Source organism: Schistocerca nitens, chromosome 1 (assembly GCF_023898315.1).
Source record: "Schistocerca nitens isolate TAMUIC-IGC-003100 chromosome 1, iqSchNite1.1, whole genome shotgun sequence".
In the NCBI taxonomy this organism is placed as follows: domain Eukaryota; kingdom Metazoa; phylum Arthropoda; class Insecta; order Orthoptera; family Acrididae; genus Schistocerca; species Schistocerca nitens.
The window spans coordinates 873,130,921-873,155,102 of NC_064614.1; positions in this window are offsets into that span (position 1 = coordinate 873,130,921).

The following is a 24,182-nucleotide window of genomic DNA, read 5'->3' on the forward strand; positions in this document are numbered from 1 at the left end:
GGAAATATTTATCTCTTGATGACAATTATTAACCTTTAGTAGTGAGTACGTCGTCCCAGCATACGGACGAGTTCTTCCATTCTGTGAGGCGTGCTTTGGATGAGGGTATGACACTTCTCAATGGCAGATTTAGTAACGTCCTGAAGACTGTCAGGTGGATTTGGTCGTTGTGTAATGGCCAACTTCAGCAAGTCCCCTTCACGCTTAATTGCATTCATGTCTGTAACTGTGCTGGCCAATGCATTTGGTTAATCTTGCATCTTTGAAGGTACCGAGACACGGTAGGGCCCTGCATTGTCATCGACTAGGATGACGTTTACCTAAGACACGCCTGTAGCACCCTACAGTCGTCTGTAGGACCTCTTGCCGGTACGGGGGACGAGGCAGACTGACCTAGATAGGAATTACAGGGGTCCACTTTCGCATCATTATTGCCGCCCAGAACATTACGCTTCCACCTGCAAACGGTATAACTTCCTAAACGTATTGGCTTTCCTGGCGTCCGTAGCGCTTCTCCAAACACTAACACGTCTAGTGTCCGGTTGCAAACCAATCCAGGTCTCGTCAGCAAACATACATTACTCCATTCTGCAACGGTCCTTCGATTGGATCGGTTTCTTTAGTTCAGAGCAAAACCTCTCACTAGTCTTCTAGAATGAAGACCACCCTGATGCAATCTTATACACACTGTTTGGTCTGAGATACGAATCCTTGTTGCGCAGGCAACGCCTGCTGCTAAGAAAGTGATTGTTTTTCGTGATATTACTTGCAATTTCCCATATTTAGTTGATGTTGAGCGCTAGCGATCCGACAGTTGGAGGAAACGATCCTGCATTCATGTTGTCATACGAGAACGAGCACACATTTACCGTCTTTTTGTAATTTCCGCTCACCTTAAACACGCCGCTTTGAGTTAAGACCTATCGGCAACATCTCGCTTTATACGAGCTGCTGAAAGTAATGTCTCTATCCTGACTCTATCAAAGTGTTGCATGCCTCTATGTGACATGTTACTACAGTGTTGAACACAAACTGAATTAAATGATAAATAAACCAATACCCTAGGCTGCCGACAGGCGTTGGTATACATCAACGGGGACAGTTGAAAATGTTGGCCCTGATCGGGACTCGATCCCGGGATCTCCTGCTTAGATGGCAGACGCTGTATCCATCTTAACTACCGAGGGCACATAGGATAGTACGACTCTAGGGATTTATCCCTTGCACGCTCCCCGTGGGACCCACATTCCCAACTTAATGTCCACACACTACATTCATAGTACCCCTGCCCACAATGTGAGTGCATCCGCACAGAAGAAGAAGGTCAATGGCCGATTTGTCTTAACTATATGGAGATACTATCTGTTCTTTCTGACATGTCCGAAAAAACAGATAACATCTCCATACAAACTGAATGAAGTTGTTGTCGTTATTGGACTGCTCGCGGTATGCCGCTGCAGTCGCCAAATGTCTGCATCATTAGGGAACGACCGCAAATCGTGCCAGTAGTAAACACCGTCCAATATATGGGATCTAAGTGGATTACGCATGACGTTCCTAGGTCAATGAGACCTCTAGCATCGCAGACTACAGTTTACCACAGTATTCCAAACTATTGTTGAGCATTGTAAATACCCTATTCGGCCTCATTTATTGTGTCTGATCTTTCAGATTGTCAAGTTCAGACATCGTGCCAATTAACATCTTAACATGTTAAGTTGACAAGAAACATCTCATTTTTATTAAGGTACATTTATTACGTCACGATCGGTTTCGTTCTGTGAATCTCACAAGGCCACACTGCCATAGTCTTCGCAGAAAACTGTTGCAGATTTGGGCCGACATCATGTTCCAAGATGTCTAACCATCGTACGTAACGTTGGGCACATTCTGGAACACGACTAGCACACAACGTGCGTTAAACGTTACGTAACACGATTAGACTTCGTGGGTTATGATATCGACACAGTTCTCCGATGTTTTGATAAACTGTTGACACTGTTGCCTTATGATGATCATTTAACGAAACCAATCGTGACATAATAAATGAATCTTAACACAGCTGAGGTGGTTCATATTAACATTAAAAGGAATTAGTAGTAGAGTACAAAGTTATCAAGAGTACTTGTTTAACGTAAGATGTTGCAACACGCGGCATTATTTTTCGTTCCGTCAAAACATCGTACTGTTCAATAACTCGTAAAATTCTCAATATACTCCAGTCTCTTACGTGACGTTTACATTACAGTTAATGTAACAGCTGCAGTTTATTTGTGATCTGTTATGAAATGGGGACCCGTGGTCTGGGGGTAGCGTCTTTGATTCATAAACAAAACGTCTTCGGTCCCGGGTTCGACCCCCGCCACTGCCTAAATTTCGATAAATAATCAGCATTGGCGGCCGAAGACTTCCGGCATAAGAAGTCAGCCTAACTCTGCCAACGGCAGAGGAGCGCGGAGGAGCGGATAGAGGTTCAGGGCACTCTCTTGTCCTAGGGGTGGGAAATTGCCCCTAAAGGCGGAAGAATCAGTAATGATCAACGACTTGAGGATGCAGAAGGCAATGGAAACCACTGCATTAAAGACACGTAACGTGTATCCACAGGACATGTCGCCTGTAATTGAAGAAGTGTCGTGATGATCTCTCCATTGGCAAAAGATTCCGGAATAGTCCCCCATTCGGATCTCCGGGAGGGGACTGCCAAGGGGGAGGTTAAAATGAGAAAAAGATTGAATAAACAACGAAAGGATAACGTACTACGAGTCGGGGCGTGAAATGTCAGAAGCTTGAACGTGGTAGGGAAACTAGAAAATCTGAAAAGGGAAATGGACAGGCTCAATCTAGATATAGTAGGGGTCAGTGAAGTGAAGAGGAAGGAAGACAAGGATTTCTGGTCAGATGAGTATCGGGTAATATCAACAGCAGCAGAAAATGGTATAACAGGTGTAGGATTCGTTATGAATAGGAAGGTAGGGCAGAGGGTGTGTTACTGTGAACAGTTCAGTGACCGGGTTGTTCTAATCAGAATCGACAGCAGACCAACACCGACAACGACAGTTCAGGTAAACATGCCGACGTCGCAAGCTGAAGATGAACAGATAGAGAAAGTGTATGAGGATATTAAAAGGGTAATGCAGTACGTAAAGGGAGGCGAAAATCTAATAGTCATGGGCGACTGGAATGCAGTTGTAGGGGAAGGAGTAGAAGAAAAGGTTACAGGAGAATATGGGCTTGGGACGAGGAATGAAAGAGGAGAAAGACTAATTGAGTTCTGTAACAAGTTTCAGCTAGTAATAGCGAATACCCTATTCAAGAATCACAAGAGGAGGAGGTATACTTGGAAAAGGCCGGGAGATACGGGAAGATTTCAATTACACTCCTGGAAATTGAAATAAGAACACCGTGAATTCATTGTCCCAGGAAGGGGAAACTTTATTGACACATTCCTGGGGTCAGATACATCACATGATCACACTGACAGAACCACAGGCACATACACACAGGCAACAGAGCATGCACAATGTCGGCACTAGTACAGTGTATATCCACCTTTCGCAGCAATGCAGGCTGCTATTCTCCCATGGAGACGATCGTAGAGATGCTGGATGTAGTCCTGTGGAACGGCTTGCCATGCCATTTCCACCTGGCGCCTCAGTTGGACCAGCGTTCGTGCTGGACGTGCAGACCGCGTGAGACGACGCTTCATCCAGTCCCAAACATGCTCAATGGGGGACAGATCCGGAGATCTAGCTGGCCAGGGTAGTTGACTTACACCTTCTAGAGCACGTTGGGTGGCACGGGATACATGCGGACGTGCATTGTCCTGTTGGAACAGCAAGTTCCCTTGCCGGTCTAGGAATGGTAGAACGATGGGTTCGATGACGGTTTGGATGTACCGTGCACTATTCAGTGTCCCCTCGACGATCACCAGTGGTGTACGGCCAGTGTAGGAGATCGCTCCCCACACCATGATGCCGGGTGTTGGCCCTGTGTGCCTCGGTCGTATGCAGTCCTGAATGTGGCGCTCACCTGCACGGCGCCAAACACGCATACGACCATCATTGGCACCAAGGCAGAAGCGACTCTCATCGCTGAAGACGACACGTCTCCATTCGTCCCTCCATTCACGCCTGTCGCGACACCACTGGAGGCGGGCTGCACGATGTTGGGGCGTGAGCGGAAGACGGCCTAACGGTGTGCGGGACCGTAGCCCAGCTTCATGGAGACGGTTGCGAATGGTCCTCGCCGATACCCCAGGAGCAACAGTGTCCCTAATTTGCTGGGAAGTGGCGGTGCGGTCCCCTACGGCACTGCGTAGGATCCTACGGTCTTGGCGTGCATCCGTGCGTCGCTGCGGTCCGGTCCCAGGTCGACGGGCACGTGCACCTTCCGCCGACCACTGGCGACAACATCGATGTACTGTGGAGACCTCACGCCCCACGTGTTGAGCAATTCGGCGGTACGTCCACCCGGCCTCCCGCATGCCCACTATACGCCCTCGCTCAAAGTCCGTCAACTGCACATACGGTTCACGTCCACGCTGTCGCGGCATGCTACCAGTGTTAAAGGCTGCGATGGAGCTCCGTATGCCACGGCAAACTGGCTGACACTGACGGCGGCGGTGCACAAATGCTGCGCAGCTAGCGCCATTCGACGGCCAACACCGCGGTTCCTGGTGTGTCCGCTGTGCCGTGCGTGTGATCATTGCTTGTACAGCCCTCTCGCAGTGTCCGGAGCAAGTATGGTGGGTCTGACACACCGGTGTCAATGTGTTCTTTTTTCCATTTCCAGGAGTGTAGATAACATCATGGTCAGACAGAGATTCCGAAATCAGATACTGGACTGTAAAGCGTATTCAGGAGCAGATATAGACTCAGATCACAATATAGTAGTGATGAAGAGTAGGCTGAAGTTCAAGACATTAGTCAGGAAGGATCAATACGCAAAGAACTGGGACACGGAAGTACTAAGGAATGACGAGATACGTTTGAAGTTCTCTAACACAATTCCGAAGACGGCAAGAGCTGACAAGTGCGAGAATTATCGCACAATCAGCTTAACAGCTCATGCATCGAAGCTGCTTAAAAGAATAATATACAGAAGAATGGAAAAGAAAATTGAGGATGCGCTAGGTGACGATCAGTTTGGCTTTAGGAAAAGTAAAGGGACGAGAGAGGCAATTCTGACGTAACGGCTAATAATGGAAGCAAGGCTAAAGAAAAATCAAGACACTTTCATAGGATTTGTCGACCTTGAAAAAGCGTTCGACAATATAAAATGGTGCAAGCTGTTCGAGATTCTGAAGAAAGTAGGGGTAAGGTATAGGGAGAGACGGGTCATATACAATATGAACAACAACCAAGCGGGAATAATAAAGAGTGGACGATCAAGGTCGAAGTGCTCGTATTAAGAAGGGTGTAAGACAAGGCTGTAGCCTTTCGCCCCTACTCTTCAATATGTACATCGAGGAAGCAATAATGGAAATAAAAGAAAGGTTCAGGAGTGGAACTAAAATACAAGGTGAAAGGATATCAATGATACGATTCGCTGATGACATTGCTATCCTGAGTGAAAGTGAAGAAGAATTAAATGATCTGCTGAACGGAATGAACAGTCTAATGAGTACACAGTATGGTTTGAGAGTAAATCGGAGAAAGACGAAGGTAATGAGAAGTAGTAGAAATGAGAACAGCGAGAAACTTAACATCAGGATTGATGGTCACGAAGTCAATGAAGTAAAGGAATTCTGCTACCTAGGCAGTAAAATAACCAATGACGGACGGAGCAAGGAGGACATCAAAAGCAGACTCGCTATGGGAAAAAAAGGCATTTCTGGCCAAGAGAAGTCTACTAATGTCAAATACGGGCCTTAATTTGAGGAAGAAATTTCTGAGGATGTACGTCTGGAGTACAGCATTGTATGGTAGGGAAACATGGACTGTGGGAAAACCGGAACAGAAGAGAATCGAAGCATTTGAGATGTGGTGCTATAGACGAATGTTGAAAATTAGGTGGACTGATAAGGTAAGGAATGAGGAGGTTCTACGCAGAATCGGAGAGGAAAGGAATATGTGGAAAACACTGATAAGGAGAAGGGACAGGATGATAGGACATCTGCTAAGACATGAGGGAATGACTTCCATGGTACTAGAGGGAGCTGTAGAGGGCAAAAACTGTAGAGGAAGACAGAGATTGGAATACGTCAAGCAATTAATTGAGGACGTAGGTTGCAAGTGCTACTCTGAGATGAAGAGGTTAGCACAGGAAAGGAATTCATGGCGGGCCGCATCAAACCAGTCAGTAGACTGATGACCAAAAAAAAAAAAAAAAATGGAATGTTCTCTAAAATGCTGTTTGTAACAGAAACTGGTCATTTACTTCCTGCACCGATTCTTGTATACTACGCAAGAAACTGGGACACAGTTTGTCCTATGTGTATATCAGTAGTCTTTTTCACTGGAAAACACCATACCTGAATGACAGACGTGTCCTCTGTCACAATATCTGGTAGTGAAATCGCAGGACGAGGAGGAAACCACGACCTTTCACGGCAGCGGGATGCTGAACACTAATAGTCCTTCAATTTCCTAAATTTTCACCAAATGACGATGAGACAAGTGGAACAGTACCTCTTCGTGAGAACTCAAATCATTCAGTACGATAGTAGTTGAAGTAACACCAACCAGAAATACTGAGTCTCATATTAGAATGAAATTTCAAATAAATATCCGTAATTCTTTAAAACGTTGACTCCTACTTCGCTTTAACCACAGTTTTTCTGTGTCAATCAGCTCATAATGGGTATATCAACATGGAGAACTAGACGGAAAGGCTACTAGAGAATGCATCACACTCCATAAATGTGGACTCAGGTTCAAGTACGTATCCAAATTTTGAGACTTTTTTCCCCTTACGTGAAATATTTCGTTCTTCATATATCAGGTGTTGACTACTATAAACTGTAGTGTCTGTTCAATGTGGATTAGGGTGTGTGGATTAAGAAAAATAGCAATACCAAGTTTTACTGCAGGTATGTCTCTCTTTTAGGTGTTACGTTGTATAATGAATCTATATTGCCATACCACAAAAACTTAAAACTGAGCTGAACTTCGCTGAAGGTAGCGTGATAGCAGTATCCTGCATGAGAAAAAGACGTTATTCACAATGCAGAAAACCTGAATATTTATCTTGGAGAATTACCTGTGACTCAGACTCGTATTAAAACACCATATGATTATCATCTGAGAAGCGGAAACATTGTGACCGCTGCCCACAGCAAGAATGATTGCCGCCTGGTGGCGTCGGGATCGCGTGACTCTGTAAGGAAAGAACATAAGCTGAGCACAGGCGAATAGAGAATTATTCTAGCGATGATGTGGGTCACGTGTGGAGAAACGTTCAAGAACGGGATTCAAATTCAGGGTAATAGGGTACGACTGACAACATTCGCTGATGACATTGTTATCCTCAGTGATAACGAAGAAGAATTACAGGAGGTGTTGAATAGAATGAACAACCTAATGAGTACATTATATGGACTGGGAGTAAATTGAAATAAGACGAGAGCAATGAGATGTAGCAGAAATTAGAAGAGCGAGAAACTTAATATCGGAATTGGGGAACACGGGGCAGAAGAAGCTGAGGAAGTCTGCTACCTAGGAAGCAAAATAAACAATGACGGACGGAGAAAAGGGCATTCCTATCCAAGAGAAATCTACTAGTGTCAGATGTAGGCCTTAATTTAGGGAAGAAATTTCTGAGATTTTACATCTGGAGCATAGCATTGTATGGTACCGAAACAATGACTGCGGGAAAACCGGAACAGAAGAGAATAGAAGGATTTGAAATGTGGCGCTACAGGGGAATGTGGAATATTAGGCGGACTGCCAAGAAAGGAGGACGTTCTACGCATAATCAGAGAGGAAAATAATATATGGAAAACACCGACAAGAAGGAGGGACAGGATGATAGTACATCTGTTCAGAGATCACGGAATGACTTCCATGGTGCCAGAGGGAGCGGTAGAGGGCGAATATTGTAGGGAAAAGTCGATAATTTCAAATAATTGAGGACGTGGGTTGCAGGTGCTACTGTGAGGTGAGGAGGCTGGCTCAGGAGAGGAGTTCGTGGTGGGCTGCATCAAACCAGTCAGAAGACTGATAAGCTGAAAAATTGTGAAATCCACTGATATAAGCGGCTTTAGCAAAGAGAAAATCGTTATGACCCCACACCTTGGAACGAGCATGTCGAAAACCAGCGAAAGTGGTCGATTGTTCGCGTGCTGCTGTCCTGAACATCTGTGGAAAGAGATGCAAGGACGGTAAAGCTTTGTGTGGATGACAAAGAGATCCACGTCCTCACCACACAGCGTGAAGGTCGAAGGCTTATCCACTCTGTAAAGCGTATTTGCAGCTATCTTTGACTGATGTTAAAACAAGGATTTAGAAATATACCATTTGTCATACATTGTTGAACTTGGCGGTCCGCAACAGGCGGCACCTATGTCTTCATCCAACGGCATCGTCAACCACTGTAACAATAGGTCTGGGATAATGGAGAGTGGGTCTTGTATCAATGGAAACTTGTATATTGGTTGCGTGAATCACGTTTCCTATTACCCTTTATCCTAACAGCCCCCACCCCCCCCCTCCCCCATGGCTATGGCATCTTGCAGCAGGATAATGGCCAAAATGTCAGAATCGAGTTACAGTGGATACTGAATCACATTGACGATTTGGCTACGAAACACCCCTGATCTGCACCCAATAGAATAGACCCCGTACGCTATCAGACGCCATCTCCGCACGGCCAATAATGTATGGGAATTGCGTGACCTGTCCGCAGGCATCTGCTGTAGCATACCTACCAAGAACGTTCCGAGTGAATAGCAAGCAGCAATGCTGCTGTACTGTGTTCCAAAGGTGGACCAAAACTCTGTTAAACAGGTAATCATAATGATCGGCGTAAAATGTCTACAGACTATGAAGCTGCAGATGGAATTTGACCAAGGTTATATATAAGTACATTAAAACAGTAAGGTATGGTTCAAATGGCTCTGAGCACTATGGGACTTAACATCTGAGGTCATCAGTCCCCTAGACGTAACCTAACGAAATCACACACATCCATCCCCGAGGCAGGATTTGAACCTGCGACTGTAGCGGTCGTACGGTTCCAGACTGAAGCGCCTATAACATCTCGGCCACACCGTCGGGCAGTAAGGTATCCTTGAGCGATATTTACCTCGTCTCATCACTCTGCAAATCATCTATCAGTTGTCGTTTACTTTCGTGTGCATGAGCCGTCAGACTGTGGTCAAAACACGGAGATAAGGTTTAGCGCACGTTGAGATTCTTGAATTCTTTGTGGTGGGATTAGACCTCTCGAGAAACTCCCGAGTCGAGTGTTCCGTTCGTTTCTTCCGTTCGCTCTGATGGAATTGCGTGGATTTGACAGTAACTTTGCACTCCAATCATGATTTGTCGGTATCAGTAACAACTTTCTGGACATAGTTTACAATTAAGCTGCTTAAGCAGCTCGCTTCAAATAACAGTTTCGTTGCAGGGACTTAGTTCGTAGCACTGCGTTGACGATTTCTGCGAACTTTTTTTTTTTTTGCTTAAAATCCTTTGCTAAGGCCAGTGACGCAACGAAAACTGAAATAATTGTCAATTCAATGTATCAAGTGTCCCAGAAGTCGTCCCCTGATTAAAAAACACTCATAAGGTTTAAAATATGGCACATAGACAAATACTTTCATCTTTAACTACATACGAGATAGTCAAGTTATTGTGTACACACATTGTGTTTAGAGGGCCTGGTGACATAACAACAGCGGAATAGGACACTATAGCAACATGTTTTCGTATCAGAAAAAGCCCAATGCGTTATTTGGCATCACGAAACACAGTCACAGAAAGCAGTCCAGAGATTCAAATGGTTCAAATGGTTCTGAGCACTATGGGACGTAACATTGGAGGTCATCAGTCCCCTAAAACTTAGAACTACTTAAACCTAACTAACCTAAGGACATCACACACATCCATGCCCGAGGCAGGATTCGAATCTGCGACCGTAGCAGCCGCGCGGTTCCAGACTGTAGCGCCAAGAACCGCTCGGCCACCCAGGCCGGCGCAGTCCAGAGAAATTCCAGATAGCACACCATAGACAGTCCCTAGATGTTAAATGCATTATGATGCGAATCAGGGAGTGTTTGTGATCTCCATCGGAAAGAAAGGCCTGGACATATTCTGTAGACAATTTTGACAGTGAGATTTGCCTTCGTGAGAAGTTCATGATGTTAGACGGCAGAATCTGACGTAAGTTGCAGACTCCGAAGACGTCAGTGCACTGCATCCTGCATAAGCAGCTTACTGTCCGTGAGTAGAAAGTCCAGATTGTGCAGTCCATTTAACAACTGATTATGGTGCTCGTTATTACACTCCTGGAAATGGAAAAAAGAACACATTGACACCGGTGTGTCAGACCCACCATACTTGCTCCGGACACTGCGAGAGGGCTGTACAAGCAATGATCACACGCACGGCACAGCGGACACACCAGGAACCGCGGTGTTGGCCGTCGAATGGCGCTAGCTGCGCAGCATTTGTGCACCGCCGCCGTCAGTGTCAGCCAGTTTGCCGTGGCATACGGAGCTCCATCGCAGTCTTTAACACTGGTAGCATGCCGCGACAGCGTGGACGTGAACCGTATGTGCAGTTGACGGACTTTGAGCGAGGGCGTATAGTGGGCATGCGGGAGGCCGGGTGGACGTACCGCCGAATTGCTCAACCCGTGGGGCGTGAGGTCTCCACAGTACATCGATGTTGTCGCCAGTGGTCGGCGGAAGGTGCACGTGCCCGTCGACCTGGGACCGGACCGCAGCGACGCACGGATGCACGCTAAGACCGTAGGATCCAACGCAGTGCCGTAGAGGACCGCACCGCCACTTCCCAGCAAATTAGGGACACTGTTGCTCCTGGGGTATCGGCGAGGACCATTCGCAACCGTCTCCATGAAGCTGGGCTACGCTCCCGCACACCGTTAGGCCGTCTTCCGCTCACGCCCCAACATCGTGCAGCCCGCCTCCAGTGGTGTCGCGACAGGCGTGAAAGGAGGGACGAATGGAGACGTGTCGTCTTCAGCGATGAGAGTCGCTTCTGCTTTGGTGCCAATGATGGTCGTATGCGTGTTTGGCGCCGTGCAGGTGAGCGCCACAATCAGGACTGCATACGACCGAGGCACACAGGGCCAACACCCCGCATCATGGTGTGGGGACCGATCTCCTACACTGGTCGTACGCCACTGGTGATCGTCGAGGGGACACTGAATAGTGCACGGTACATCCAAACCGTCATCGAACCCATCGTTCTACCATTCCTAGACCGGCAAGAGAACTTGCTGTTCCAACAGGACAATGCACGTCCGCATGTATCCCGTGCCACCCAACGTGCTCTAGAAGGTGTAAGTCAACTACCCTGGCCAGCAAGATCTCCGGATCTGTCCCCCATTGAGCATGTTTGGGACTGGATGAAGCGTCGTCTCACGCGGTCTGCACGTCCAGCACGAACGCTGGTCCAACTGAGGCGCCAGGTGGAAATGGCATGGCAAGCCGTTCCACAGGACTACATCCAGCATCTCAACGATCGTCTCCATGGGAGAATAGCAGCCTGCATTGCTGCGAAAGGTGGATATACACTGTACTAGTGCCGACATTGTGCATGCTCTGTTGCCTGTGTGTATGTGCCTGTGGTTCTGTCAGTGTGATCATGTGATGTATCTGACCCCAGGAATGTGTCAATAAAGTTTCCCCTTCCTGGGACAATGAATTCACGGTGTTCTTATTTCCATTTCCAGGAGTGTATTTTGCTGTTGGCGTGCTGTTTGTGATTGAGGAAGCTCATGATTAACTGAAACCTGTCCTCTTCTCAAATCAGGTCACGTTCCATTTGAACGGTTTTGTCACCGGACACTTTGCCAGGATCTGGGGGTCGGAGAACTCGGAGGCTGTGTTTGAGGCCGTCAGAGAGTGCCCTAAGTTGAACGTGTGGTGAGGTGGTGAGGTCTCAACCACAATAAAACCATAGAACATTTTTTCTTTAGTGAAAGGATAGTCACAGCCAATACCTAACCTGACATGTAGCAGTTATTTGTGGTGCCACAGACTGAGGACGTTTTAGAATTTATTTTCCAACAAGATGATGCGCCACCTCATTGGGGTTAGATGTTCGTGCCTATTAGGGTATAACATTTGTGGGAAGATGGACCGGGCGTGGTCCCATAACACCACTATATGTTTCCCTTGGGATTATAGCAAGGACCAGGTTTATCAGACAACAGTGAAAGACATCACGTCGTTACGGCACAGAATTACGGATGTCATAATATCCGTACCTCACGAAATGTTGACCAACACCTGGATAGAATTCGAATACTGCCTGGACATCCATAGGGCAACTTAAAGCGCACAAATCGAAATTTATTAATTATTTGTGATTGTGTGTGAGTGTGCGTGTGTGTGTGTGTGTGTGTGTGTGTGTGTGTGTGTGTGTTGTTTGTGTATACACAAATGCTGTAATAGATTTCCTGCTTTTTTAATTTTAAGATGAAATATAAGGGTCCCAGTGTCTTACTGTCTTCCTTATGCACGTGTGTAGTCGGAGAAAGATTTCTGGGACACCCTGCATATTGATTTCATTTGATGGGTTGCCGTTATACGTCCGTCAGGGAAATCCATCGTGCTAACCTAATCACAGCATTCCAATTTCCAATCCTATTTTTCAAATTAATATGTTGGCCGCTGTGGACCACCTGTGGCCTAGGGAAAGTGCGTTTGATTAGTAATCGAAACGTCCTTGGTCCCAGGTTCAGACACGCCATCTAAATTTTGAATAAAAATCATCATCAATGTCGGCCGAAGACTTTCGGCATAAGAAGTCACGCTCATTCTGCCAACGGTCTTGTCAGAGAAAGCAGAGGAGTGGACAGAGGTTCAAGGCACCCTCTTGAGGTACGAAATTGCCCATAAAGGAGGAAGAACCAGCAATGGGCAACGAAATGAGGATGCAGAAGGCTATGAAAACTACTGCATTAAAGACAAGTGATATGTATCCACAGGTCATGCGGCCTTTAAATGAAAAAGGATTATGATGATCTCTCCATTGGCAAAATATTCCGGACTAGTCCGCCATTCGGATCTTCGGGAGAGGACCGCGAGGGAGTAGGTGACCATGAGAGAAAGACTGAATAGCCAATGAAAGAATAACGTTCTACGAGTCGTGACGTGGAAAGTAAGAATTTTGAACGGTGTAGGGAAGCTAGAAGATCTTAAAAGGGGATGCTAATCCTCAGTCTAGATGTAGTGGGGTTCAAGTGAAGTGAAATGGAAGGAAGATAAGAATTTATGGTCAAGTGAGTATAGGTAAATATAAACAGCAGCTGACAATGGAATGACAGGGGTAGTTTTCGTTACGAATAGGAAGGTAGGGCAGACAGTGTTTTCCTGTAAACAGTTCACTGATACAGTTGTTCTCATCAGAATCGAGAGCAAACCAACACCGGCAGTGATAGTTCAGGTATGCACGCCGACGTAACTAGCCGCAAATGAAGAGATAGAGAAACTAGAACTTAGTTCGTAAAGGAATATGAAAATCTAATTGGCGTGTGCAGTAGGAATAGGGAATGGGAAGGAGTAGAAGGAAGGGTTACGGGAGAATATGGGATTAGTAGTATGAATGAGAGAAGAGGGAGACTGATTGAGTTCTGCAATAAATTTCAATTAATAATAGCGAATATTCTGTTCAGAATCATAAGAAGCGAATGCATATTTGGAAAAGGCAAGGAGATAGGAGAAGATTTAAGTTAGGTTACATTATGCTCCGGCAGAGATTCCGGAACCAGGTTCTGTATTATAAGGCGTATCCAGGAACAGACGTAGAGACAGATCACAATTTAGTTGTGATGAAGAGTAGGCTGGGGTTTAGCCGGCCGGAGTGGCCGTGCGGTTCTAGGCGCTACAGTCTGGAACTGCGAGACCACTGCGGTCGCAGGTTCGAATCCTGCCTCGGGAATGGATGTGTGTGGTGTCCTTAGGTTAGTTAGGTTTAAGTAGTTCTAAGTTCTAGGGGACTGATGACCTCATAACATAGTGCTCAGCGCCATTTGAACCATTTAGGCTGGGGTTTAGGAAACTACCCAGCAAGAGTCAATGTGCAAAGAAGGCGAGTACGGAATTACTAAATAATGAAGAGATCCAGAATGAGATTGTCACTCTGCAGTGGAGTGTGCGCTGATATGATGGTAGATCACTTGCCCGCGAAAGGCAAAGGTCCCGAGTTCGATTCTCGGTCCGGCACACAGTTTTAATCAGTCAGGAAGTTTCATATCAGCACACACTCCGCTGTAGAGTGAAAATCTCATTCTGGAAACATCCCCCAGGCTGTAGCTAAGCGGTGTCTCCGCAATATCCATTTGTTCCAGGAGTGCTAGTTCTGCAAGATTCGCAGGAGAGCTTCTGTGAAGTTTGGAAGGTAGGATACGAGATACTGGGAGAAGTAAAGCTGTGAGGACGGGGAGTGAGTCGTGCTTGGGTAACTCAGATGGTAGAGCACTTGCCCGCGAAAGGCAAAGGATAGGAGCTAGAGTCTCGGTCCGGCACACAGTTTTAATCTGCCGGGAAGTTCGAATGGAGAGATGCCCATGAGGTTCTCTGAGGCTATAGATACTGCGATAAGGAGTAGCTCAGTAGGCGTTCAGTTTAAAAGGAGTGGACGTATTTAAAAATGGCAGTCACTGATGTTGGAAAGAAAAACATAGGTACAAAGGAGGCAACTGCGGAAGAACCATAGGTGACAGAAGAAATACTTGAATTAAGTGACGAAAGAAGGGAGTACAAAACTGTTCAGGGAAATTCAGGAATATAGAAATATACGTCGCAGAGGAATGACATCAATAGAAAGTGCAGTGACGGCAAGGCGAAATGCTGCATGAGATATGTGAAGAAATCGAAAAAGGAATGATTGTTGGAAGGACTGACTCAGCATATAGAAAAATCACAATAGCTTTCTGTGAAATTAAAAGCGAGGTTGGTAACATTAAGAGTGCAATGGGAATTCCACTTTTAAAGCGGGTAAGGAGGAAAGAGTACAATGAAGGCCGCTATGAGGGGGAATACTTATCTGATGACGTGACAAAGGCAGAAACAAGTGCAGATACAGAATAGATAGGGGAACCAGTATAAGAATTAAAATAAGCTTTGGAACACTTAAGATCGAATAAGGCAGAAGCAATAGATGACATTTCATAAAGATTTCTAAAATTACAAGTATTAGGAGAAGTGACAACAAGTCAAGTGTTCACGTATGACTCTGGTTCACTCTCGGGAAAACTTCATCCACACAATTCTGAACGTTGCAATACCCGACAAGTAAGAGAATTATCGCACCATCAACTTAAAAACTCATGCATCCAAGTTGGTAACAGGAATAATATACAGGAGAATTGAATATTGAGGATGTATTAGATAACGACCATTTTGGCTTTAGGTAAGGCAAAGACACCGAGGAGGCAATTCTGTCGTTTCGGCTGATAATGGAAGCAAGAAAAAAAAATCAAAACAAGTTCATAGGATTTGTCGACCACAAAAAATGGAAAAAGCGAACGACAATGTCAAATGGAAGAATGTGTTCGAATTTATGAGAAAAGTAGGGGTAAGCTGCAAGGAAAGACGGCTAAAATACAATGTGTAAAAGAACAAAGAGGGAACAATAATAGTGGAAGACGAAGAACGAAGTGCACGCATTTAAATTGGTGTAAGAAACTAATAAAGTCCGTCACCCATACTTCTCGATCTATGCGTCGAAGAAGTAATGACTGAAATAAAAGAAAGCTTTAAGAGAGGAATAAAAATACAAGGTGAAAGGACGTACATTAAAAAGGTTCGGTGATAACATTGTCGTCCTCAGCGAAAATTAAGAATTACCGGATGTATTGAATGGAATGAACAATCTAATTAGTACGAAGTATGCATTGCGACTAAATCATAGAAAGAAATTAATAAAAAGTAGCAGAAATGGAAACAACCAGAAAATTAACTGCGAGACTGGCGACCACGAAGAAAAGGTGAAGTTAGGGCTTTCTGCTACCTAGACACCAAAATTAACCCACTACGGACCGAGGAAGGAGGATATAGAAAGCAGACTGGCACTGTCAAAGAGCGCATTCCTGGTCAAGAGAATGCAAGAGTATCAAACGCAGGCCTTAATTTGATGAAGGAATTCCTGAAAATGTATGGTAGTGAAACATGTGCAGCGGGAAAACCGGAATAGAAGAGAATAGAAGGGTTTCAGGTGCGGTCCTACACAAGAACGTTGACATTTAGGTAGACGGATAAGATATGGCATGAGGAGATTCTTCTGAAACCAAAGAGGGAAGGAATATTTGGAAAATACTGCCAATAAGCCAATAAGAAGGGTCGGATTGCAGGATATCTGTTGAGGCATCAGCGAATAACTTCCATCGTACTAGAGAGAGCTGTAGTAGAATCTGAACGGGAAAGCAGAGATTGGAATACATCCAGCAGATAATTGAGGAAGTATGTTGTAAGTGCTACTCTGAGATGAAGAGGTTAGCACTGGGGAGGAATTAGTGGCGGGCCGCGTTATACTAGTGAGGACCCTGATGAAAAGAGAATAAAGTGGTTTCTGTTTAGCTCTGTTTGTTTCACCATTTACTTTTACAATGAATAATGAAATGAGATGTGTCAGTTACTTATAATACATAGTTTTTAGAATTTCTGTATATGATCAGCCTGGGGGCGATCTCTAATAAATGGTAATACAAGAAAACTTCATAACCAGGGCCGCTAAAAGCGCTTTTAATATAGCTTTTTTTGACGGACCCATGCTCACGTAATCGGATTTTATGATTCTGAATCTCTGCAACTTATTATTCAGCAATGTTACAAGTTGTTTCACACTGCATATGTATCGTCATTATCAAAAGTATCCGAACGGCCTGAATTGCATTTCGCCTGATTCTCATGCAACCCACATAACGCAGCTGTCTAGCAGGTCTTCTAATCGCTCCTTGGTACAGTCGTTTGACTATTGAAAATGGTTCCAATAAGTCACCACTAGAAAACACTGCTCTGTATCGTAATAACTCAAGATGTAAAGAAATACCACGATACTAAAAATATCAGGGATCACCTTCTCACAGATAAGACTGTCCTCAAGGCTCGTAAGCTCACATTTATTACAATAAATGACATACCTGAAATGTTACAATTCTCATTACTACGTCAGATAGGTAATGCACGTAGTAAATTCGTCGTATTCATGATTTCCTCTTCAAAGTAACATACCGTACTTATTATTTAACACAAAATGGGATTAAAATTTTAAGTTATTCATGAGCTGTTAGCTGAGAATATGTATGAACTTCAAATGACACGACGAACCGTCTCGTTCTGCATATGGATTCAAACACAGGTCATGTAGACTAAGCAAAGATTTCGTGACTGACGGAAACTAACAGTCATTCCTGATTAGGCATACAGAGAGTGATATACCTCGATTTTAGACAGTATAAGTTAGCAAATATCAACTTTCAATCGCATAACGCAAACATTTTTAACGGACGCGAATTCCTACCCAGCACCTATTGTCCCTGTTAACGAACTACGAGAGGTCTTAAATATTGCTTCTTCACAAGTAACTTACTTGAATTGCCGTGAGGTAAAGCTTTGTGTTGGACAGGGATTCGAGCCCAGAACCTAATCGGATAGATCTCGACGCACAATCAGCTGTGACATTTCGGATTTTTTCGGCAGTAGCTAGATGTTTTAACTGAAATTACGATACGAAACATTAATTTTTTCCTTCCCAGGACTCCAACCTGGCACCTATCGCTGTTATATTCTGGAGAAAATGAACGTTAAATATGGGTTTGATGCACCAGCAGCGACATGTGAGCAAGTTTGAACTAGAAATAATATGACGAAGAGTTCAGTGCTGACTGGGAATAGAACTCCACACATATCGTTGTTGACTAGACACAAAGAGATATCAGCTACCGAATTTTTCTCCAGCTCGGAATAACATCTTGAACTTACAGTGATCTCACAAATAGTTCTGTGTCTCACTGGGAGTCAAAAACGTCACATATCGTTAGTGTTGACAACGAATCAAAATACATTAAAAATCAAAATTATTATCCACCAGCAGATAGGTGTTCTCATGCTAGAGCTTGATAATACATAATGAAATCTCTAGTGCCGGGCCAGGATTCGAAGCCATTCACGCCCAATATGTGGAGATGTTGAGGAATCTGCAGTTTTGAACAAACAACAAGTTGTAGCCGAGCTGTATTGTCACGAAGGGATAAAATTCCGAGTTAAGGACGGTCTGAGTTGCATTCCCAGTTCAGAACCAATTTCATCGACATACAGAAGCTCAGATAAAAGATGGAATAAGTGTCCTGTGAGCCTATATAGCGTTTGTTTCGTCACTAGAAATAAATAACTAGTATAAGAAAGGTTACTGGTGATCGAGTTTCTACATGTCGCCACTCCAGACTTTATTGTGGTTCAACCTAACGTCTACTTGGTAGAGAAGGAATATGATTTTTAATGTTAATTTCAGACCACAATGCCATTATATCTTCTTCACTTGGTGTAGCCAGAAGAGAATGGAATCTGTCTCTCCCTATCTAAAATTATTGACAGAAGTTGGACTCGAATCCATACCATAGATATACAAACATATCATCAGTCCAACAGACCACCAAACTTTCTTCTCTGTGGCTCATTTTTCTATTGTAACGCCATTGCGCCACACTGGTTGAGGAATCCTGGCTGCCTGTAGCAATTTGCAGCATGTTCAGAAAATTCATTTACTTGGTTGACCGAATCACCATGAACTAGCTGACTCGGCTACCCAGTGCATACATTCGAAATATTTTGTAACTACCGAAATAAATTCACGTAACTGCCACCTACACAGAACTGCCGTCAGTGTGCGATGCAGAAATTAAAACAGAGAGTGTTTCATCCACTTGAGCTAGTCTATTGCGCTATCCCTGTGTTGAAACCTTCGTGCAGTGCAAATGTGGCATTTAAAAAAATTTTATATTCCTAGAAAAGAGGAGTTACCTGTGGTGCGGCATTGTAAGTTCTTCACCGTTACACTGTGAGCCGAGAGTATTTTCTTGCGATTTCCTTACCGATGTGTGATCTGACTGCTTGTAGCCCTTTTGCAGAAGGAATACAAACAGTACAGTCAGTGAGACTGGAACTGCGAATCATAACAGACGCTTTTTCACAGGTCAACACGTTACCACAGAGCTGGTGAAGAAGTACGTGTCTTAGCGTCCTCTTACGAGATCAATAGTGGCTAGAACTCGTAAATCGCTATTTAAAGGATGAAATTGGTTGCGATTTCCAAGTCCAACGACTTTCCTGGGCTGAAAACCGTAAATTTACAGTCTTTTGTTACACCTCAAGCGATAATATCTCAGATTATTCAATGGAAATGACAGGTAAAATCAAGTGAACTTCGAGGCTTAATTCCGTGCACACCAGGAAGTAATTCGTCGAGCACAGAGTTGCCAAACATACGTTGCGTTGTTGCCAAATCTCAGTTAGAGTACCAACAGGAAGAAGACGAACCGATGTGATCGTACAGCGGGCTGGGAAGTGACCATAGCTGGTGTCTACAAGTCGCGGCTGCTAAGGCCTGGAATACGTAATGCGATTCGCATTTCTGTAACTACGTTTAGGGATTGAAGTGTAGTTACTAATAATACTCATAACTGACTGCAATCTAAGCATCATAAATCAGTAACTTTCATAGTTGTTTTTATATTTCTTTCGTAAGTGTACTCAAAACAAAGAAACTCATTCACAGACGTTTTCGTGCCCCGACGATAGTCGAACACAGCAAACAAATCAAAATAAAAAAAGGAATGTATGTGTGTGTGTGTGTGTGTGTGTGTGTGTGTGTGTGTGTGATAGAGAGAGGGAGAGAGAGATAAAAATCGATAAAAATGAGAGAGAAAGAGAGTAAAAAATTGTTGTAATGAAATTTAATCATCGTATGTAAAGAAATCTTTCATTAAAATGACACGTACCACATTATTACGAAGTATCGTATTCATGATCTATGAAACAAGAATTAATCTAATGTAATACAATCCAATCTAATCGTATCATACTGATGACTAGCCATGAAGAGTCATGAATTAACGAAATTTTTGCCAATACCAGTAACCAAATCTAAACTTGAAAATAAAAGACGACAATTTTTGTAATAATGCGGGACTTCTATCAAGACCCTTTCGTCCCAGTTAACTAACCACGAAAGATGTCTGATATACCTCCATTCTGAAGTAACAAAGTGTGCATGCATTTAAAGAGGAAGTGCATGATGTGAAGTTCTGTGACGGAGATACGAACCCACAACGTAATCAGATTGTTAACTAATTAAAAGCAAATGTTACGTATCGGTTTTTCTTACTAGCTCCTAGGTGTCTGAATCTAAAATAATGATACAAACTTTTGTGCCTAAGCGACCATCGAACTGCACACCTACCGTTCATCCACCAATATAGCTTAAATATCAGTTGCTTACTCACCAACGGAAAGATGTGTGCGTATTTGACCAGAAATAACGACACCTATTGCGATTGTCAGCAACACATGAACAGACATTAAAAATACACGTTAATTTTCACTAGCAGGCCGGTGTGCACGTGATAGGGCTTGAAATGAAATTATGAATATTTTTGTATTGGATCAGGATTCGGACCCAAATACTTACCTTTGGAGGAGAACTAGAGAAGATTTCAATCTTGGGAAAAGGAACGAAATGATTGAACTATACTGTACCGAGAGATTCAGATCCTTAAAGAGGAGATACGAATACGAATCACAGTCCAGCACCAAATTTTTCAACGTCTCTAGATCAATCAAGCACAAGTAAAACAAGAGCCCTGTTCCTTTAAATGTCCATCGGTTAATCAAATAAAATAAAATATTCTAATGTAAGTAAGTTTACTGGCGACTGTATTTCTGTTTACCATGACTTCCGCTATGTCATTTCCAAACGTGAACCGGCTCTGCCCAGTTGGTAATGAAGGAACGTGATGTTTAATGCGGATTCTGGATTATAACGTCTTTCTCTTGAGGTTACCAGAGGTAAAGTAAGTCTGTTTGTGCCTCTTAAAAGTAAATGCCTGAACTCACGCATTTCACCTGTGATAGTTCGTTCCACCAGACCATTGTGGCCACATTTCCCAGCCCCAGGATTGTGCTGTAACGGATGATGTGCTTAGCGTAGAAATTAGTCGTGGTGGAAAAAACGCGGGTCGGTTAAATGGTTAAGTTGAAGGAAGCTTCTGACGTGGAGATGATGCTATTCCCATGTCAGCGGGATGTAAAGACTCTTCTAAGCATCATAGGCTCGATGTGAAGCCATTCTCAAATTTTCACAAATTCAGCAAATTCCTTAGTTCGAGAAAATTCACTGGGAAGTGTGAAGTTACCGGATAATTCGATTATTACCGTCATTATTTCTATCATTTTCTTCATACTGCTGCTGGAACACTGTACTTGAAGATCAGTTGATGCGTTTTGGTCAGTATAGAAGTAGTTTCCCCAGAACAGGTTCTTTCCCTGTCTACGGAATCCTTTTCATGTTAATACCAAACATCAGCAATTACTCGTAGATTACATTAAAACTAAAGTAATTGATGAAGACGTTACTTGATAACAAAAACGCGATGCCTTTCTTCATTTACTTGCGCCTAGAAATGGCTATCGAGTACTGCCAAGCCAAAAGGCAAGAGATCTTACTGCCTGCCGATATACGTCGCTGTCAGTTCTTCCATATGATTTGGTCGACATGACCTGTTTCAAGTTGTGTATGACACAGAATGTTTTAGAAAATCAATTGTTTTCCTTTGCAATAAACAGAAAGATTTTCATTCTAAGCTATCCAAGTACAAAATTTTCGCAATATTAGTTCAAATTTAATATTCGCTTCTATAATGTAGGAAAGTATTTCACAGTTGCAAAACCCGCATCCGACTCACTGATCTTACACTTAGTCGCTGACCATGAATTCTAGCTCAGAGTGACACCAGATTAAGTAACCTAATGTAGCGAACACTGTTTGCCAGTGCTCTTTCTCACCGGAAAATACGCAGTTCACTCATTTGGCTCCATAAGTACACTGTAACAGTAATTTCTGTGTGTATGGAATGCATACGGATTGTAGAATTTAGTGGTGCTCTCTCTTCCGCTTCTGGATACAATATGACTGACCTAAACGGGCCCTTTATCGTTACAGGCCCTGGGCAGTGCTACATCATACTGACAACAGTAATGTGCTTATTCTGACAGCCACACTGTTCGTTTTACCTGATTTTGTAATAAATAAAACAACTCGACTTTCCAGTAGGAGACATTTCGTCCCCCTTTTCCTTCTGTGAAATTTGTCAGTAAGCTATTGGCCTTCCAACCAGCGAAATGCGGCAGAGTACGGCCGGTAAACGATTCACAAACCACGATTTAGTGTCGTTAAGACGATTTATTTAAACATGACAAGACTGCACATAGATGCAATCGATTTTGATGTGCAAAGTGTTTGTTATCTTACTTTTGTAACAGATGGACATAAGTGATTTCCAAGGACTATTTATCGTACTGAAATAATCTTTAGTCACAAAGTAACAATGTAAGTGTTTTATTCGTATATATTTTGTAGGTAACTGTAATAGTGGTGGAAGATTGTACACCTGAATGTTTGACACAACTGGTAGGAGTAAACGCTGCATATTAACCAAACCCCGCGCCTCCTCTCCATATCCTCCTATGACATGAGCATGGGATTCTCCTCGCATACCGCTACAGAGCGTTTCCTAGCACACCTGAGATTTGGCAACATCGTCACAAACATTCGGCAACACTTTGACAGTGCAATCGCTTCCGCCTATGGCACTGAATTGACTCGCTAAATTCACTTGATATTCCCTTTCCATTTGAATGACTCGTGCTATATAATCCTCATGTAAACTAAGACACTGAGACAGAAAATTCAATTTTGTGGCTAAAAAAAATGCTTTTCTTCACATAAGTGACAACTTTTATTATCTTTCACGATGCGTTATGAGGCTGAGCGACCAATACCATGATGAGAGTGGCGTACAGGTAGTTGTGTGTCTGTAGCCCGGTGGTACCGCCCGTGTCTCATGTCAGAATGGCTCAATCAGTCGTCAGTTCTAACGGTGGTAGGGGCCATAGTGTGCGAGTTTTTTTTTTCTGATATATTTTATGGAGCTGCGAATTTCCAGAAAAAGTTCTGTATCGAAATCGGAAGAAAACCTTTACACATCAAATCCTCTTGGTAGCTCGACTCAGTAAGTTGTATTAATGGTCATAGATCTTGGTTTTCTGACTGCCAAGCTGCTTCCCAATACCAGCGTCTCTGAAGATATTCGAATCGATCATCAGCGATACGAATTTCAATATTGTTCTTCACTTAAGACTCACATGCCAGGATGATAAGCATGAAGGAAATGAACCTCTTGATTACTATAGGGCCTGTATGCTAAATTTCCACAGTAGCAATTAGGAACTCCCTGCAGACATTTGCTAAGAGCGGCTCTAGCAACTTACTTTTTATCTGGGTAGGTAGCTTCAAATATGGGCAATTTTTTCGCCTTAAATCCAATTTAATATTTTAAATATCACTTTTCAACAACGTTCGCTTCTCCATTAATGTATGGACCTCAAAAATGGCTCTGAGCACTATGCAACTTAACTTCTGAGGTCATCAGTCGCCTAGGACTTAGAACTAATTAAACCTAACTAACCTAAGGACATAACACACATCCATGCCCGAGGCAGGATTCGAACCTGCGACCGTAGTGGTCACTCGGCTCCAGACTGTAGCGCCTAGAACCGCGCCTGAGTAGCTATAGAGCAGGTTCTGATAGGTATCGACACAATATTTTGCATCCATTTACCATAGAGAATCAAAGAAAGAAACAAACACATTATCGCATTTACTCTCTGTGCCTTGACTAACACATATGAATCCATGACAATAATAAATTATTTGAAGAATCTCCTGTGAAAGGAAAAAGAACAGAATGTTACACTTTAATTATAGTGCACTGGATCA